Source organism: Pygoscelis adeliae, unplaced genomic scaffold (genome assembly GCF_000699105.1).
Source record: "Pygoscelis adeliae isolate BGI_AS28 unplaced genomic scaffold, ASM69910v1 Scaffold67, whole genome shotgun sequence".
Taxonomy (NCBI): Eukaryota; Metazoa; Chordata; class Aves; order Sphenisciformes; family Spheniscidae; genus Pygoscelis; species Pygoscelis adeliae.
Window position 1 is genome coordinate 8,083,962 of NW_008825271.1, and position 7,933 is coordinate 8,091,894.

Below are 7,933 nucleotides of genomic sequence, written 5' to 3' on the forward strand. Positions count from 1 at the left end.
TCTGTCTATCCATCTAGTCCTTGTAGTTATGAGTGCCAATGTATAAATCCAGACTCCTCTTCAGTATTTAAAAGATGCCAAGGGAGACATAACTGCCAAGGGAGCTCTGGGATTAGCAGAGTTGTTGCGCCTGTTAGACGGTTCCCCAGCCCCATTGCACACAACAGGAGCTTTGTTGCTCTTCACTAGGACCATTGCTTTGCCTTTCTTGCGCATGACGTAGCCCACCTTCATGGGGTCACCCAGCCAGCACGCAGACGTAGGTTACTTGAAACATGTCCCGTACTTTCCCTGAACAGGGAAAGTACATTTTGATTTATTCTGCAGGATGAGTAGTTCCCAGAAAAACCTTTTCATTAAACGTTCCATAGGTAAAATAAGAATCCATGTATAGTTTAAGCTGTTGGTTGCCAGCCCCCTGCAGGTATATACTTCTTCTGCTTGAAAGAATGACCTAAAATATATCTCTTTTTTCCAAAGTTTTATCAGTATGTATCCTCATTAAAGGGTTCTTTTGTCAAGAACTCTGATATTTTTTCCATGCCTTTATGTAGATGATGTTGTCCTAAATCACCAACGTGGACTTCAGTAACTTGCTAGGGGTCGAGGTATGGAAAGAACGATTGAAGGAGATTCAATTAAGTATGTTTGAAATTTCGGCCAAAGTTTACTTCCCCCCCACACACACACTTCAAAATACCGACAGGCTGTCCTTGGTTTTGGAGCTTCTAGTTTTCAAGGCTCTCACCTTGCAAAACTCTACGTATGTGCTTTAATTCTTAAGTGTATACAGACCACAGTCAAAGCATGGGCATATGTGTGCGTAGGACTAGGATGTCGTCTAGCAGATGGTGTCATGGTACCTAGATTTCTTCAGAAGTCAACAGAAGCCTTCCATAATTTCACGGAGATAAATAGGAAAGCAATTTCTGAACGCGTTATAAAGTGTTATTCACTCATAATTGCTTAGAGGGAATAACCAACATAGCATATAGAAAACTCTGGCTAACCTACACACTCCATTGCTATGTACGTGAAAGTTGAATGCCAGAGTTTGTCTCTTTATTTAACATTTTGCATGCAAGAGAACAAGGTATTATACAATCAAAACAAATATTTTCCATAAAAGTAAAACACACACATCAATATCAGGGAGAATAGCCCTGAGTCTTGAATCTTTACATAACTGTTAGCTCATTAACATGAAACTTGGCGGTTTTTGTACGTCCCAAAATGTCCTTATCTCTGCAGAGCTCTGTGCTGATTGCTGAAGGTGATTTTGAGACAAAACACTTGCATAACGGCACGATACAATTTGTCTTTGTGTCAGAGGGAACTGTTTAAATGACTTGAGGTAAGTCAGCGGAATAGTATAAGCACATGTTTGCCCATAGTCTTACCTGAAGATATAGTTGAGCTTGTATTACAAAGAATTCAGCTGTATAAATACCTCGTGCCATCTGTGTATGGCAGGGGAATTGAGCCAGTAGAAGCTCAAGACCTGTGTCAGTGTTCTCACAGAAGGACTGTTTATGAACAGATGTTATGTGGTGTTTTTCACAGAAAATGGGCTCTGGAGAGAGAAAATGTCTATCAATTACTGAGGTATTATGTATAACAGCAATTTTTAACCTTGAGAATGATACTTAAAAGTTCTCTGTGAAATATTCAGTGCGGCGACCACTTCCTTTGTGCAAAGTAACGTACGCCCTTGCATATTGCACGAATTCCTTTTAATATTGCATTTTAAGTTCTTTTGGAGACAATATATTAGCTATTGTAGAACTCATTATTCCCCTGGAAAAAAACAGTCTCCTGGGTGGAAAACTTTTTCTATTTGCTGTTCTCAAAATCAAGCTGGGTTTTCAGGATTGGGTGCTTATATATTATGTTTTGTGTTTCCCAGACCTATCTAATACATGGATTCAAAAACTGTGAGTTACTAAGCAAACTATAAACATTAAATTGATGGAAAAAATATGTGTTCTGGGCTAGCCTCTGTCCAAACCTTGGTAACTTACGCTGATTTCAGTAGGGTGTTTGGAAGAATGAGGTCTTAATCTTAGCGAATAAAGATGAATTTACTTGAAACTGCAAAATCAGGCAATAGTCTGTAAAATTTAGTAATTATTTAATACATTATTTATTTAATAGGTTGCCAATGCTAGTCCTATTAGACTGGTCGTATCATACTCTTCATTTTTATGCCTTCCGTAAAACTCTCAACTTCAGAGGACCTTTGAGCTTGAGCTTTCCACCGTACAGTGTTGAAAATGGAGCCCCCAGTTACTGCTAACAATTACAGCTATCAATGTTGTGCTGCATTTTACCAATCTGCTCTTGCTTCAGGAGACAAACTATATCTTGCAAAAACGCATTGTTATTAAATATTTTCACATGGGATGTCTATGTGTTGAAAGACCCTTATGTGACCTGTGGACAGACACCGTGTTTTGCATAATATATATACTTTCATTTTCCTCTAGCTTTCTTATTATTTATTCAATAAATCCTTTTTTCTTGCTGACAGCAGTTGTATTTATAAAGCTAAATCCAACACAGCAAAATGTTCATCACTTTATAAACTAAACGCTAATGTTTTATTTATGTGCAATGAACAGAGAAAAAAGAACTGAATTGATGTTTACCTAACAAGCTGCAAAAAAGTGCAGTAACATAATAGTGAAGTTCATAAGCATTCTGGCTTGTAATTTTTGGTGTCAACATTTGAATTGCAGAAAGAGCTTATGCAGACATAGCACGTATACAAGTGCAGTTTAGATCTACATCTATAAAAATAACATCTGTTTAAGCATACATTACATTTAAAAATAACTGTACAGTGATCAGCTGGTTAAGTACAGTTAACCAGATGCCATTTTAAAGTGCCAGATGGAACAATGAAACTAAGATTGAAAATTAAAAAATACTGTGAAAGGTCAAATCAATTAAGCAACCTGTTTTGTTGGCATGTAACAGTTAAAAGTAAGTTTAAACTACTTAAGGAGTAAGCAACGTGAAGATGAAGCAGTTAATTTTTAACTTGCTATTTAGAAGAGGGAAAGATAAAATGCCTGCCGTAGTTCCAGGGTCCCTCGGCAAGTCTAGGGGGATACTGGGAAAACAGACAGGGTTAAGTAATGTTTGCTTTGTTTTGCTTTCAATTTAAAATAAATAATATCTTTCAGGTTTTTAAGTAACATCTTTTATGGCAGTCTGAGATCATGTAACACATATGCAAACATCTCTTTCTCCTCCCCTATGACCAGTGGGGAACTCCTTGGCCGAATCACCTCCCTGAGCTTGCTCTTTAGCAGTAGGGATGGTGCCCAGAGGGGACAGGGGTGGGCTTGGGCACCCCCCTGATGCCAGGGGATGCCACGGGAAGCAGCCATCCCTTGCACCTGGGCTCTCTAAGCCCTGTTTATTTCTGGGAACTAAACCCACCTGCATTAGGAACATCATCTGATAAGAGGTGTAACGTGCAGTTTTGGAAACAGGCGTGCCACTGTAGTTCTGTGAATAAATGACAAACCTTTGTTAAAATTGCACCCAATAATAAGCCACTGAAAGACAGATACGGGGAAAAGAGATCTTATCATCCTAACCTGTTTTAAACACTAGGGGAAGAATAACACCTTTGAAATATCAGTGAGCCAATGCATTTTTTCTTCAGTCCTAACCAGCGTAAAATTCGCAATCTAAATTTAAATTTTGGGCAGTGGGACAGTGGTATCCTTGCTTTAATCAGAAAGGTGGAAAGATACCTGCAGGCCTGCTGGCAGGCAAGGCAGCACTCCTGGCCAATGAGAGAGAAAGTGTTGATTTTCCCATGGAGATGACTGCTGCTACTTTTTGTTAATTTTTTTTTCCTAGCAGTAACTGACTCTCAGATTGCCACAACTCTGAATCCCTATAACAGGAGTATATAGCTGGATAATCCTCCAGCAACAGTGCAGAAACCAGTGACATCAGGAACTGTTTTGGAAAGAGGGTTTAGACACCAAATCTGGGAGAGCCGCGGGCCTCCGGGTCGGAGGGAGGTGCTCAGCCGCGCTGGGGAAGAAGAGCCCCCGCAGCAGCAGCAGTGCCATCCATCAATGATCCCAGCGTGGCCGCTAACTAGAAAGGGAATTTTTCCTGAATGAGTGTAGGGCTATTTTCAACCTAGGAACTCGATGTTGTTCCTTTGTTTTAGTAACTTTGTTTATATCTGGTTGGCAGAGGCGAGGGGAGGAGGGCAGAGCGCCGGGGTGCATTGCTCCTTCATGACACCTCCTCTCTTGCCCCCACAGTTCCCAGTAAAAGGGCAGCTGTACCTCTCTCACACGCACAGCCAACTGTTTAGACCAAGAACACAATGAAAAGATTCTGCGGCTGTTAAAATAAATAGCTTCCCGGTAGGGGGTGGAATAGTATGGCCGTGCCTAGGAACTTCGTGTACCCTGCTTTCAGAAAGCACTGAGATAGGACACGCTATGGGGAGAGAGGAAACAAGCCTGGCTTCTGCACTTGGCTCACTTTTCCTCCTCTCACTGAGAATAGTTACCATACAGATCGCTGGTCCTGTTGGATTCCCTTTCATGGAAATATTTTGCGTTCCTGCTGGTTCAGTGGCTGATGTTCAATTATTTTTTTTTTTTTTTCCCAAACAGTTTCTTTTCATTGACAGCATAAAGCAAACATTTGGGCTTGCCGTAAATAGAGAACATACCAGACCAGTGGCAGGTAGCTTATGATTTTTAAGTGGGTTGCCAACCGAAGTTTGTAAATCTGGGAAATCAAATCATTATATTTAACAGACAAATGTGTGTAATATAAAATCAGTGAAAAGATAACATAATAAGTACTTTGACTATTATCTGGGGGCCTAATTAGACTGGTGGAATAACTGTAGTCAGTGAAATTAGAGTTATACAACTGGGGGGAAGGAAAATCCAGCCCTTTAGCTGAATGAACACTAATGGAGCCCCGTTGACATTTGCTGTCCCAGGTATGCAGCAGCTGTTCCTTTCCTTTGCAGAAAACAGGGCTTTGCTCTTGCCAGACCATATTCTCTTTAATTTAACCCCCTGGCAGAGGAAGCAGTGGAGAGACAAAAGGGGCTAAGCCCCACTTGAAGCACAGGCTGTTTCACCAAGCATCCTCCCATCCTCATTGCTGCTTCCCTCTGGTCTCCCGAGGTGATACCTTGGGGCAGGATGGAGCTTTATGTTAAAAAGGGAAACGCACAGCTCTGCCAAACCCTGTGCTCCGTTCGCAAGAATGGGTGCTGGGAGACCACTAGCCTTCAAGAAACCAAGGCTGTGCTCCCCGCTTTGCTCACCCCCCCCCAGCCCGGGCACTGAGAGACACTCCCCTGGCAAGCAGAGGCTCTGGGGCAATGCTGCTGCGCTGGGACTGCAGGTCCCAACAGCCAAACCATGTGTGGACTAGGAGTGGTGGTCTGAAGGATGGTGATGGAAAGACTGGAGAGTATGGGAGTGAGCAGAGAACAGTGTGAATTTTATTGGGATGTGTTGGGCTGGTGGCTCTTTTTGGGACGTGAGTCATGTAGCCTGAGCAAATGGTTTCCCGAATGAAGGAAATAATTTTCAAGGAAGAACTTCTGATTGAATTTTGCCGTCACGCTTAGGTGCATATGAGATGTCTGTGCTTGCAAGGCACGGTGCATCATTAGCTGGGCAAACTCACGTTGGTAGAAGAGCATTTTGGCAGCTGAAAGTAGGACTGGGGCACTTCTGCCTCTGGGAACAGGAATGCGAGAAAGCTGGAGCCTCTGGAGGGTGAGACAGGAGATCTACCTGTTTGCAGGCTGCTTGCTTGTGTTTCTGTTTCCCCCTACACACCCAGTGCCTGGTCAGCCTTCCTCATTACTCCTCTCTTCAGTCCTCTCCTAACCTGTAGCTAAATCACCCTTGGCAAGTTTTCCTTCCCTTGCAAAGACGGTAACTCCCCTGTCAAGTTCTTGAGCGTTTGTTTGTGCAATGAAATCTGTGATGCTCTAAATCTCAATGTGCATCAGCTGGCATGCTCTGACATTTGGAGAGCCTCACATTCATTGTGTGCCAGACACACAACGAGAGGCCCCAGCACAGATGTAGCTGGACCCCAGGTTCATCTTCGAAGGTAGGGAGGGATGTGCTGTGGGTCAGCGAGTGACCTGGAGGCTTTTGGTGGGGGAGGGAGGACTGGAAGGGAGCAGTGGATAGCCAGCTGGCTGATTGCGCCGAAACCAGGACAAACAGTTGAATATCATTTTCTTCTGAATTCCTAAAGTACTGGGACATCTGGCTACCTGAAATACATCAACAAATAGGTCAGCTAAGATTGCCGAAGCATGCCTCACACCGCAGCGCCGTTATGAGAGCGAGAGGGGACCCTGCCAAGAAAAGTCTTCCTTTTCGCAGTAACATTTTCTTCTCTCTAAAATCCTCTGTAGGCTTTTTAACTAAGATCACTGGGAAATGTGTTAGTCTGGGAATCTTTAATTTAAAAAAAAAAAAAAAACACAAGATATTCAGGGGAAGTGTATTTCTGGGGTGGAAGCAGGAGATCTGCAACAACGGGCAGCGCAGGCAGGTCTCCGCGCACTCCCACCCTCGGGTTTTCTGGGCGCCTGCATCTCGGTGTTCCACGCCTGCCCTTTGCCTGGTTTAACCATCACGTGGGGAGGGCTCTCCTCCCCCATTTTCCCGTGCTTTCCCTTACACCAGCACACACGAGTGGAAAATGCTGCTGTCCTTATTTGGGAGCACTTTGCAGCATTTGCGACGTCCCAACGCTGACGAGGGATGGAAGGCGGGAGGGCACTGGCCCCAGAGACCATTCGGTTGTTTCTCGTTTCTACGGTGTGAACAGTCCCTTATAGAAGACCCCAAAATTGCCAAGAGTAATGCACGTGTTTCATCTTTCCTTAAGCGCAAGTATAAATCCTCGCAGGACAGGATTGTTCCTCATGGTAAGGAACACCAAAAATGACCCTCCAGATATCTCTATTTTAAAATGCAGCGGTCTGATTTTTCTTTTACACCACTGGTAAACGTTCTAAGGCTGTTTTACCCCAAATTATATTTACATACATATCACAGCTCCTATCTCTGATTAGGGTAATGTACAGGAGCTGAGGTAAATGATGCCACCGTTTGTCCACTCTTTCAGAGGCTTTTTTAAAAATTATTTTTAAAGCCTGAGAGGTCCTCATAACTTTTTTTCCCCTCTCAAGCCACAGAGGAACCAGTGGGTCACAACAAATGAAATTCTTATAACAGAAGTGAATACGGAATGTGAAACCAAATCAAATACAAAGTCATATTGTTATTGTTTATACCATATGAATTCTGGGGCACTGGGTAATGCCTTTTTTTCAGTCTTTTGCTAAGTCAACATTAGCTAGCAACACACCTAATCTTGACTGAACTGTGTTATTTCCTGCCTCCCTGCCTTTCCTGTCTAAATCTCACTCTCTGCTGAAGCAGCTAAATTTGCTGCAAATGAGGAATATTTTGGGACACGAATTTTCTTACAAAACATGGGGAGAAATCTAATGCTGTAAGCAAACAGCACTCTAATTAATGCAGATCCAGGCTATTGAAAGCATTTGTAGGTTACTGTTATCAAAAAAAGAGATCAAGAAATTGATGATGAACCCAGTGCTGGCATGTATAATAAATACTGACCACAAACATTTTTGGGAATGGTACCGGAGCAGACGCGAGCTCAGAAATTCTGGACCTGGAACATATGGGTTTTAATAAACAGACTTCTGTTCCAGCTCCTCAGTTGCTTTTTTTCCTCCTCCTTTTTTTTTTTTTACTGTACTTGCTTAATTTTATGTGGCTGTGTATGATTCCATTATTAATTAATCTACAAGTATTTGGCACTGCTTCATCTTTGAGGTTTTCTTTAATTTGCAAATGTGCTGTTTTAGTTT